The 12,520-nt window shown below is 40.4% G+C and overlaps 1 protein-coding gene across 6 annotated transcripts in view; it reads right to left on the bottom strand.

Annotated features, from left to right (window-relative positions):
* ACKR2 (atypical chemokine receptor 2) overlaps positions 1-12,520 on the bottom strand; it is a 60,969-nt gene that overhangs the window by 36,767 nt on the left and 11,682 nt on the right. For all 6 annotated transcript variants that reach the window (XM_058729604.1, XM_058729600.1, XM_058729601.1 and 3 more), the window contains one exon: positions 1,990-2,049. The gene's annotated coding sequence lies outside the window, so the exon portion shown is untranslated. The remainder of the gene's footprint in view (positions 1-1,989; positions 2,050-12,520) is intronic.

Raw genomic sequence — 12,520 nt, 5'->3', positions numbered from 1 at the left:
CAACTGACTGAGCCACCCAGGAGCCCCTAAATTAAATATATTGTTAAAATTAATTTTACCTGTTTCTCTCTTTTCTTTAATGTGACCATAGAAAATTTTAAATTACATTTGAGGCCTACCATCTATTTCTACTGCACAGCACTGGTCTAGAGTCAGTCATACATGTTGTGTGTGTGGCAATGGAATTTCTTAATCTGATGGACAGATTGGGGAGGGTTTTTTTTTTTTTTTTTTTTCCAGTTTGAAAGAACTGGCTATCTAACATCTTAAAAGATGGAGACTTTCTGCTATTCTGGGTGCTGATACTACTCAAGGAAAAGGGAGAATCACTCTCTTATTCCAGAAATCTCAGTCTCCAAAATTTTGTTAGAGTTCATTTCACTACCATTAAACCATGCAATGATTTAATAACAATTCTAAATATAAAATTCACAGATATGACTTCCAGCTGAATAAAACTCATTCTGACTCATTTTGTATAGTTTCTAGTAATATTAGGACCGATGTATTTTCACATGTTCAATGGATTTTGAATTTATCAAAACCTTGACCTACTAGGGTACCGTCATTTACCAGTAATTGCATTTTCAGCATCAAGGCCAATGAAAGGACATTCAGGAGATAGCAATCACAGTATTTTGAGCAGGGACAGTTTAATACAAAGAATTATTAACTACTTAAAGGGAGCTAACTACTATGAGGGACTAAAAGAGAACTCTAAAGAATACCCTAAGGCAGAGGGAGGGTAACCAAAAGAACCTACTTGGACAGGGTGGGGAGGGGGGAGGCAGGGGCGGGTGGAGCCTCTCCCTAAGGCTGGGACACTGACCTCACTGGAGAGGGTGTGACTGCAGTCACAAGTCATCAGATGACACAGTAGTACACTAGATTGCCCTAGCCAGAGCTGGTACACAGTAGCTGAGGCAGGAAACTGTGGGCATTGGCTGGCAAGCAGGACTCCCCCACAGCTGGGGTACTAGTAAGCAGAAGCCAGAAGGAAGAAACCACTTGCTTATGTAGATGAAATTGGCCTTCCAGCACTCTCTACTGATAAAGCTCAACATTGAGCTGTAAGGAAGAAATGTTCTAGTATCCCAAGCAAAGCAATGAAGGATAGATCTGAAATAAGGAGGTATTAAGTGATAACTGGCACACCTCCTCTAAACGTAGGAGGGCTTGATCTTTTGCTATCAGGGGCTTTGTGCAAGTATATAAAAGACTTTCCAGAAAAGAATTTTTAGAAATATCCTTAATGAGATGTTATAACTTCTAGGTGGCAATTAAGGATTTAGGCTTTTACTTTTTAAGCCTCCTTTTCTCACAGATCTCTGACCCAATCTGGTCATGATGAGAGTTTCCTTTTTTTTTTTTTTTTTTCCTTAAACATTTCAAGATATTATGGTTCCAGGATCAATCTTGGAAGTTTTGGGTCATCTCTTGTACACTAATCCCTAATTATACATAAGAGGAACCAAAGTCTTTGAAATTAATGGATTTGGGGGCACCTGGGTGGCTCAGTAGATTGAGTGTCCAACTTTGGTTCAGGTCATGATCTCATGGTTCATTAGTTCAAGCCCTGAATCAGGCTCTGCACTGGCAGTGCACAGCCAGCTTGGATTCTCTCTCTCTTCTCACTCTGCCCCTCCTCCACTCGTGCTTTCTATCTCTCAAAATACATAAAACTTTTTTTTAATGTTTATTTATTTTTGAGAGAGAGAGACAGAGTGTGAGCTGGGGAAGGGGCAAAGAGAGGGAGACACAGAATCCGAAGGAGGCTCCAGGCTCTGAGCTGTCAGAAAAAAGCCTGACACGGGGCTCAAACTGCCAGACTGGGAGGTCATCACCTAAGCCAAAGTCGGACACTCAACCAACTGGGCCACCCAGGCGCCCCTCAAAATAAATAAACTTAAAAAAAAATTAAAGTAACTGATTTGGGGAAAGTTGGAGTTGCCTTCCTGACCCAGACAGGAGCATCTACAGAACACTTACCTATCTAGCCTGAGGAGAAATAGGTACACTTGATTTTGAGGAGTCTGAGGAGTCTGAGACCTGAAAGGTACAACAGAGGCCAGACAGATAGTCAAACAGATACACAGCCAGCTTTAGTTTATGATGCTTACCTGAAACAACAAAGCCTTTCTGAAAAGCCCAGGGTAGGAGTTTAGATGCAGCCTCTCCAGGAGTGGAAGGCTCCCACAGGCCCAGAAGAGAACACAAAAGTAAGAAATTAAGGGGTCTCATTAGCAGGCACTTGCTTCATCCTGCATTACACTTCTGCTCTTCTTGGAGTCTGTGTTGTTCTATACTTCATTGACTAGGCCAAATTTTGGGAGAAGGGGGTACAGAAAAGATTTAAAAGCAAGATGTTTTCGCTTATAAGGACTGTACTGCAAAAGGAAGGAGGGGAGTGCTCATCAGCAGGAGAGATGAGGACTTCCAATTCTTTACATAGGCAAATTGCACACTCCCTTTGATACTGGATTCAACCTAAGGACCCTCCAAGGTTTTTTTGTGCTCACTGGAGGAAGAGAGGCCTTGGGACATTCAGGCAGGAAAGACGACATTCATCAGGGGAGAGAAATATGGATCTTGTTGTAAGATAACAAACTTTTAGACGTTTAATACAGAGAACAAACAGGTGGTTGCCAGAGGGAGGTGGGGGGGTTGGTGAAATAGGTGAAGGGGGGTTAACAGTACACTTAATGTGATGAGCACCGAGAAATGTATAGAATTGTTGAATCATTATATTGTACATCTGAAACTAATGTAACATGGTATGCTAGTTATACTTAATAAAAAATTTATTTTAAAAAAGCTACTTAAAAGGGGGGATACTGAAAACAAAAATTTGAAAAGAACTCCCAAAAGAAAAATATTAGAGATTGATGAAAGCATCACAGAGTTCATTAGTTCAGAGTTTACACTTTAGAAATTGTAACCTGAAACTGGATTTTTCTCTTGAGGATAGGGTCATGGAAGGTGAGACTCTGCTCCCAAACTCCTCCTTAGTCTCTATATGTTCCATGGGGCACTTCACAGTTGAGGGATAACCTCTTCAAGTTTCTGCCATGTCTTGTGTCCTTTTTGCCTCTCAGTTGGAACAATGGGGAAAAGACTCAAAGAGGAAAGCCGCATGGTGGAGGACAGAGCGCAAGAGGCTGGTAGTCAAGAGGCGGTCCACTCTCAGCTCTGAAAACAATGTGCTATAGGAATTAGGGCAAATCTCTTCTCCAATCTGGGTCTCAGGAGCCCTATCTATAAAATTAGAGCTGCTCCAGCTCCAGAGCCTTATCAGAAAAATCGAAGAGCTGACAGAGCAAGGATTTGGGGAAAAGGTGAAAAGAATGAGCAGCAGAAGCAAAAGCCCTTGACCTAGTCTCCAGTATTAGCCAGAAGTCAACTGGGGAAGGTGACTCACTCTGGCTCACCTAGAATTGCCCATAATTCCTGGTCCACCACACCCATTTTCCCTCCTTACCTCCTTGGGAAGAGAATTTCTGATAAGTCATAGGTGGACTGCCTTAGTCATCAATTCAGTAGGGGTGACTGCCTGGAGCACAGTCATGTGGATGATTTATTTGCTTCTAGTGAACTAATCTTGTTTGAAAGTTGTAAGAGTCCAGACACACCTAGGTAGACACAGGGATAGCAGTTTTCCTGTCCCTTGCCTCTACCAAAGCCCAGGTGTGCAACTTTCTGGGTACTTTGCATTGATCAAATCATGTATCTTACACATTCCAACCTCGATGGCCCTTTCACTGACCTTATCTCTTCTTTTTCACCCTGCTCACATCTGTTACCCACCAGGAGACCTGCTCTGTCCCTTCTCTAATTCTCCAACATCAGATGGCTTAGTGTTCCCCTCTCCCTCGGTGGCTGTAAATCAACATGACCATGATGATGGTGATAAAGACACCACGCATTTTGTCTACTATTACATACAACCGTGGGCCAGCCCTTGTATTATCCCCTTGTTTTATTTAACTGGCACCACCACAATTGCAGGTATTGTACTTCATATTATAATTTTATTTCCTATTATAAATCTATTTTGAGAAGTTACTAGAGAAGGGTTTTACATTCTGGCTTGAAAACCTTTTTCACACTGCATTCCTGATGAGAAATATCTGATTAGCTCCAAAATTATCAGCCTTTATCCTGAATTAGAATAAAATGTCTAACTAGTATATGGAATGAATTCACCTCTCTAAATCTCATACCCTCAGACCTTCCCAGAACATTCACATACACATGGGCTCTGGAAGGATAACAGTCCGCAATAAAATAATTCATTTTGGTCCCCCCAGAAGTGACCCTCTCAGGATGAATTTGATTTGACATTCCTTAGCTAACGTCAGCATGTGAGTACCCATTGACTTATCTCACTGGAATTCAACCTTTTGACTAGAGCTATTTTCCTTTCCTTGTTGACTTTACACACATTTTTTTCAGGCCTGTAGTTTCTTTTAAGGCAAAGATTGAAAGATGCATACATCTAGGCTAAAAAGCAATCTGATTTTCTCTCGATGCCCAAAGTTGGCAAACAACATCATCAAATCCTAAGTGGAGAGTGTTGGGGCTTCTCCCTGTGGGTGAGAGTGTCCAAGTGGAGGCTAGATAACCAGCTGCCAGAGGATTCTACAGTGACTAACAGCTGGAAATCAGGATTCCAACCTTGAAACTCTTTATGGACTCTTTCCCAGGTATGGAGAGAGACAAAGCGGACAAGCCCAAACTCCTAAGGCCCTTGTCTTGGCACCTGGTCAGAACCTGTGATCACGGTTTCTCATGTAGATAAACTGTCATCTTAACTAAGCTACAAGTTCCCCAGAGGCAGAGTATACTGTGTTTCTTCTGCTCTAGCCTCTACAGTACGCGGCCTAGAGCTCAACATTTAAGGGGGTTCAATAGCCACCAAATTCTTTTATCCTTTCAATAAGAATGCTTTAAAGTTACCATGAGAAGTAAGTTTTCAGGGTGGGGCCAAGATGGTGGAAGAGCACGGAAGTTTTTTCTGTGTCTCACGTCCATGAAATACAGCCAGATCAACACTAAACCATCCTGCACACCTAGAAAACTGATCTGAGGATTAACACAACAAACTGCACAACCTGAAATATAGAACTCAGCAGGTACACAGTGCAGAGAGGTGAACCAGGGGAGAGAGAAGCCTTGGAGGGCAGGGAGCTGTTTTTGCTTGCAAAGAAAGGACAGAGGTGGGGGAGAGTATGGAAAAAGCACCCCCCCCCAAAGCACCTGGAAAGAAAGTGGAAAAGTGGAAACAGCTACAGGAACTGAACAAAAAAGGGAGAAAGAAGAAAGGAGAGGGTTTAAATTCCATTAAGACTCTATAAACAGGGGGAGCACAGAGTCTGAAACTCCACAGCTAGATACCTGGTAGTGCTCTGATGGCAAGGGCAAATCCTCAAGAGCAGAGAGTAAGGTCCGGGGGTCCTTGAGAGAGGTGGTTCCCCTGCTGGGAGGACATTTGGTAGAGGCTGTGCAGCCTCCCCACAGCCAAAGGTCCCAGCAGACCCCAGAGAACAACCACATTCACTGGTACTGGAACAAGGACATTAAGGGGGAAGCCTGGTGCCAGATGTGTGTTGTGACTTACCATAATCCCTGAAATGCTGCTGCAACACAACTGCGTGAACTTTTTCTGGGGCGGGCTTGCATCAGACCTCAGTCTCTGTGCATCGGCAACAGCAAGGTCCAGCGAACGTTCCTGGGTGTGGCCAGCACTCAGCCATTGCTCGGTGAGACCCTCCATCAGAAGGTCTAAGTGGGTCAAAGCCGCAGTCCCTCAGAAGTGAGAGGTTGGGAAACACCACCGCATCTAAGATAAGACCCAGGAGGGAGGTGCTGCCTCACAACCTGACGGCTTGGTCACAGACAGTATAAAAGCAGCAAGTGGACAGAAACCAGAGACAAAGGATGGGTGCAAGATTGCTGATCAGGGAGAACAGAGTTCCAATACTAGAGACTAGATAGCTGAATTACGCCATTTTCACCCCTCTCACGCACGCGCATACACACCTACAAGCGCCACAACAATCTACCCCAGTAAGCTAAGGAGCGCCATCTCGTGGAGAACAGAGCCATTACACTAAGCCCCACCCAAGTGGACCAACCTCACACTTCAGGAACACCACAAGTCTCTCCACCTCCTTAGTTTACGAACTATAAAATGCTTCGGAGTTTGACTTCTAGGGGAAAATGATGTAATTTCACTTGTATTTCAGTCTGTTTGCAGGTCCATCTATTCAATTTTTTTTCTTTTTCTTGAATACAGAAAGAGAAAAAATTTATTTTTATTTTCAATTTTTATTAAAAATATTTTATTTAATTTTTTCTACTATATTTTTTACTTTTTTGTAAATTTTTCAAATTCTATTTTACTTCCATCATTTCATTCTATTTCATTGCATTCATTTTTTTCTAATTTTCAACGTTTTCGTTTTTTTTCCTTTCCCCTTTTTTCTTTAATCTATTAAGCTCCTTTCAACAACCAGACCAAAATGCACCTATGATCTAGCATAATTTATTTGATATGTTTTGATTTGTGTTGTTTTTAATTTTATAATTTTATTTTTTTTTTAGCTTGTTAGTTCCTTTTCTTCCTTCAAAATGATGAAACAAAGGAATTCACCCCAAAAGAAAGAGCAGGAAGAAATGACAGCCAGGGACTTAATCAACACAGATACAAGCAAGATGTCTGAACCAGAATTTAGAATCATGATAATAAGAATACTAGCTGGGGCTGAAAATAGATTAGAATCCCTTTATGCAGAGATAAAAGAAGTAAAACTAGTCAAGATGAAATAAAAAATGCTATAGCTGAGCTGCAATCTTGAATGGATGTCACGGTGGCAAGAATGGATGAGGCAGACCAGCGAATCAGCAATATAGAGGACAAACTTATGGAGAATAGGACAGAAAAAAGAGGAAGACTAAGGCAAAAGAGCACAATTTAAGAATTAGAGAAATCAGCGACTCATTAAAAAGAACAACATCATGGGGCACCTGGGTGGTTCAGTCGGTTAAGCGTCCGACTTCACCCCGGGTCACGATCTCGCGGTCCGTGAGTTCGAGCCCCGCGTCGGGCTCTGGGCTGATGGCTCAGAGCCTGGAGCCTGCTTCCGATTCTGTGTCTCCCTCTCTCTCTGCCCTTCCCCCGTTCATGCTGTGTCTCTCTCTGTCTCAAAAATAAATAAATGTTAAAAAAAAATTTTTTTTTAAAAAAAGAACAACATCAGAATCATAGGGGTCCCAGAAGATGAAGAGAGAGAGAGAAAGGGGTAGAAGAGTTATGTGAGCAAATCATAGTAGAAAACTTTCCTAACCTGGGGAAAGACACAGACATCAAAATCCAGGAAGCACAGAAGACTCCCATTAGATTCAACAAAAACTGACCATCAACAAGGCATATCATAGTCAAATTCACAAAATATTCAGGCAAGGAAAGAATCAAGAAAACAGCAAGAGAAAAAAAGTCCTTACCTACAATGCAAGACAGATCAGGTTTGCAGCAGACCTATCCACAGAAACTTGGCAGGCCAGAAAGGAGTGGCAGGATATATTCAATGTACTGAATCGGAAAAATATGCAGCCAAGAATTCTTGATCCAGCAAGGCTGTCAATTCAAAATAGGAGAGATTAAAAATTTCCCAGACAAAAAAATTAAAGGAGTTTGTGACCACTAAACCAGCCCTGCAAGAAATTTTAAGGGGGACTCCCTGAGGGGAGAAAAGACAAAAACAAACAAACAAACAAACAAACAAACAAACAAACAAAAAACCCAAAAGCAACAAGGACTAGGAAGGACCAAAGAACACCACCAGAAACTCTAACTCTACAAGCAACATAATGGCAATAAATTCATATCCTTCAGTACTCACTCTACACATCAATAACTAAGTGCTCCAATCAAAAAACATAGGGCAACAGAATGGATAAGAAAACAAGATCCATCTATATGCTGTTTACAAGAGACCCACTTAACACCTAAAGACACCTTCAGATTGAAAGTAAGGGGATGGAGAACCATCTATCATGCTAATGGTCGACAAAAGAAAGCCGGAGTAGCCACACTTATATCAGACAATCTAGACTTTAAAATAAAGACTGTAACAAGAGATGAAGAAGGCTATTATATCATAATTAAGGGGTCTATCCACCAAGGAGACCTAACAATTGTAAACATTTATGCTCCAAATGTGCAAATACCCAAATATATAAATCAATTAATCACAAACATAAAGAAACTCATTGATAATAATACCATCATTGTAGGGGACTTCAACACCCCACTTACAGAAATGGACAGATCATCTAAACAGAAAATCAATAAGGAAACAATGGCTTTGAATGACACACTGGACCAAATGGACTTAACAGATATATTCAGAACATTTCATCCTAAAGCAGTGGAATACACATTCTTCTCCAGTGCACATGGAATGTTCTCCAGAATACATCATATACTGGGACAAAAATCAGCCCTCAGCAAGTACAAAAAGATCAAGATCATACCGTGCACATTTCCAGACCACAAGGCTATAAAACTCAAAATCAACCACAAGAAAAAATTTGGAAAGATAACAAATACTTGGAGACTAAAGAACATCCTACTAAAGAATGAATAGGCTAACCAAGAGTTAAATAGGAAGTTAAAAAGCACATGGAAGCCAATAAAAATGATAATGCCACAGCCCAAAACCTCTGGGATGCAGCAAAGGCAGTCATAAGAGGGAAATATATAGCAATCCAGGCCTTCCTAAAGAAGGAAGAAAGGTCTCAGATACACAACCTAACCTTATACGTTAAAGAGCTGGAAAAAGAACAGCAAATGAGATCCAAAACCAGCAGAAGACAGAAAATAATAAAGATCAGAGCAGAAATCGTGCTATTGAAACCAAAAAAAAAAAGTAGAACAGATCAATGAAACCAGAAGCTGGTTCTTTGAAAGAATTAGCAAAATTGATAAACCACTAGCCAGTTTGATCAAAAAGAAAAAGGAAGGGACCCAAACAAATAAATCAAGAATGAAAGAGGAGAGATCACAACCAACACAGCAGAAATACAAACAATAATAAGAGAATATTATGAGCAATTATACACCAATAGAATAGGTAATCTGGAAGAAATGGACAAATTCCTAGAAACATATAAACAACCAAAACTGAAACGGGAAGAAATAGAAAATTTGAACAGACCCATAACCAGTAAAGAAATTGAATTAGTAATCAAAAATCTCCCAAAAAACAAGAGTCCATGGCCAGATGACTTTCCAGGGGAATTCTACCAAACATTTAAAGAAGAGTTAACATGTATTCTCTTGAAGCTGTTCCAAAAAATAAAAGTGGAAGGAGAACTTTCAAACTCTTTCTATGAAGCCAGCATTACCTTGATTCCAAAACCAGACAAAGACCCCACTAAAAAGGAGAACTATAGACAAATTTCCCTAATGAACATGGATGCAAAAATCCTCAACAAGATGTTAGCCAACTGGATCCAACAATACATTAAAAAAATTATTCACCATGCCAAGTGGGATTTATACCTGGGGTGCAGAGCTTGCTCAAAACCTGCAAATCAATCAGTGTGATACATCACATTAATAAAAGGAAGGACAAGAACCACATGATCCTCTCAATAGATGCAGAGAAAGTATTTGACAAAATACAGCATCCTTTCTTGATAAAAACCCTCAAGAAAGTAGGGATAGAAGGTTCATACCTCGAGATCATAAAAGCCATATATGAAAGACCCAACGCTAATCTCATCCTCAATGGGGAAAAGCTGAGAGCTTTCCCCCTGGGGTCAGGAACAAGACAGAGATGTCCACTCTCACTACCGTTATTCAACATAGTATTGGAAGTCTTAGCCTCAGCAATCAGACAACACAAAGAAATAAAAGGCATCCAAATCGGCCAGGAGGAGGTCAAGCTTTCACTCTTCTCAGATGACATGATACTCTATATGGAAAACCCAAAAGATTCCACCAAAAAAAACTGCTAGAACTGATCCATGAATTCAGCAAAGTCGCAGGATATAAAATCAATGCACAGAAATCAGTTGCATTCCTATACACCAATAATGAAGCAACAGAAAGAGAAATCAAGGAATCAATCCCATTTATAATTGCACAAAAACCATAAAATACCTAGGAATAAATCTAACCAAAGAGGTGAAAAATCTATACACTGACAACTATAGAAAGCTTATGAAAGAAATTGAATAAGACACACACACACAAACACACAAACACACACACACACACACACACACACACACACACACACACACACACAAATGGAAAAAGATTCCATGCTCCTGGATAGGAAGAACAAATATTGTTAAAATGTTGATACTACCCAAAGCAATCTACATATTCAATGCAATCCCTATCAAAATAACACCAGCATTCTTCACAGAGCTAGAACAAACAATCCTGAAATTCGTATGGAACCAGAAAAGACCCCAAATAGCCAAAGCAATCTTGAAAAAGAAAACCAAAGCTGGAGGCATCAATATCCCGAACTTCAAGCTGTATTACAAAGCTGCAATCATCAAGACAGTATGGTACTGGCACAAAAACACTCAGATCTGTTGCAGGGAGTATGGCCAGAGTCGCAAAAGATGAGTCCACAAACAAAGTGCAGTTAAGTGAAGGTCCTCATACTTGAGTGGGAATGAGGCCCCAACTCCAGAATGAAGCTTCTTTTTATTAGGATAATTGCTAAAGACTATGTGCATAAAATCAGCTAAGCAAGTGTGTTAATCAATCTAATGGTTTAGCTTTTCAAGGTTGAATTTCAAGTTAATTGGGTTCTATAACACTAGGAAGGGTCAGGTAGGTGTGAAGGAGGATCTGGCTCTGGACAATGTTAATGGGTCTAGGTGTTCCTTAGGAGCCACAGCCACGTTCAGCTGTGTAAACATGTCCTAAGGCCTTGCATCTTCTCCAGCCCTTCCAATTTGAAGTCTTTTCCTTTGATGCTTCTCTCCTGTATCTCCCACACAGATCAGTGGAGCAGAATAGAGAACCCAGAAATGGACCCACAAACGTATGGCTAACTAATCTTTGACAAAGCAGGAAAGAATATCCAATGGAATAAAGACAGTTTCTTCAGCAAGTGTTGCTGGGAAAACTGGACAGTGACATGCAGAAAAATATAATTGGACCACTTTCTTACACCATACACAAAAATAAACTCAAAATGGATGAAAGCCCTAAATGTTAGACAAGAAGCCATCAAAATACTCGAGAAGAGAGCAGGCAAAAACCTCTTTGACCTTGGCCACAGCAACTTCTTACTAAACACGTCTCCAGAGGCAAGGGAAACAAAAGCAAAAATGAACTATTGGGACCTCATCAAAATAAAACTTCTGCACAGCCAAGGAAACAATCAGCAAAACTAAAAGGCAACGGACGGAATGGGAGAAGATACTTACAACAGACATATCAGTTAAAGGGTTAGTATCCAAAATCTATAAGGAACTTATCAAACTCAACACCCCAAAATAAATAATCCAGTGAAGAAATGGGTAAGTATCTCCAAGGAAGACAGCCAGATGGCCAACCAACACATGAAAAAAGGCTCAACATAACTCATCATCAGGGAAATACAAATCAAAACCACAATGAGATATCACCTCACACCTGTCAGAATGGCTAAAACTAACAACTCAGACAACAACAGATGTTGGTGAGGATGCAGAGAAAGAGGATCTCTTTTGTACTGCTGGTGGGAATGCTAGCTAGTGCAGCCACTCTGGGAAACAGTATGGAGGTTCCTCAAAAAATTAAAAATAGAACTATCCTACGACTTAGCAATTGCACTACTAAGTATTTACCCAAGGAATACAGGTATGCTGTTTCAGAGGGGCACCCGCACCCCAATGTTTATAGCAGCACTATCAACAATAGCCAAAGTATGGAAAGAGCCCAATGTCCATCGATGGATGAGTGGATAAAGAAGATGTGGTATATATATATACAATGGAGTATACTCGGCAATCAAAAAGAATGAAATCTTGCTATTTGCAACTATGTGGCTGGAATTACAGGGTATTATGTTAAACGAAATTAGTCAGAGAAAGACAAATATATGACTTCACTCAGATGAGGACTTTAAGATACAAAACACATGAACGTAAGTGATGGGAAGCAAAAATAATATTAAAACAGGGAAAGGGCAAAACATAAGAGACTCTTAAATGTGGAGAACAAACAGAGGGTTACTGGAGGGGTTGTGAGAGGGGGGATGGGTTAAATGGCTAAGGGGCATTAAGGAATCTACTCCTGAAATCAATGTTGCACTATATGCTAACTAACTTGGATGTAAATTTTAAAAAATCAAGAAAAAAAAAAGAAAAACATCAATCAACTACTGATACCACCTGGTGCTAACCAGGTGATGGATTTTCCTCCCCTGGAAGAGATGAAAAGTTATTTTCAAAGACTTTTTTTTCAAGGATATTTTTATGATTTATTGCTTCCATTTTTTTAGAA

The sequence above is a fragment of the Neofelis nebulosa genome, chromosome 5 (genome assembly GCF_028018385.1).
Source record: "Neofelis nebulosa isolate mNeoNeb1 chromosome 5, mNeoNeb1.pri, whole genome shotgun sequence".
Taxonomy (NCBI): Eukaryota; Metazoa; Chordata; class Mammalia; order Carnivora; family Felidae; genus Neofelis; species Neofelis nebulosa.
Note: the sequence above shows the minus strand (reverse complement) of the source record. Positions and strands in the feature narration are given on the sequence as shown.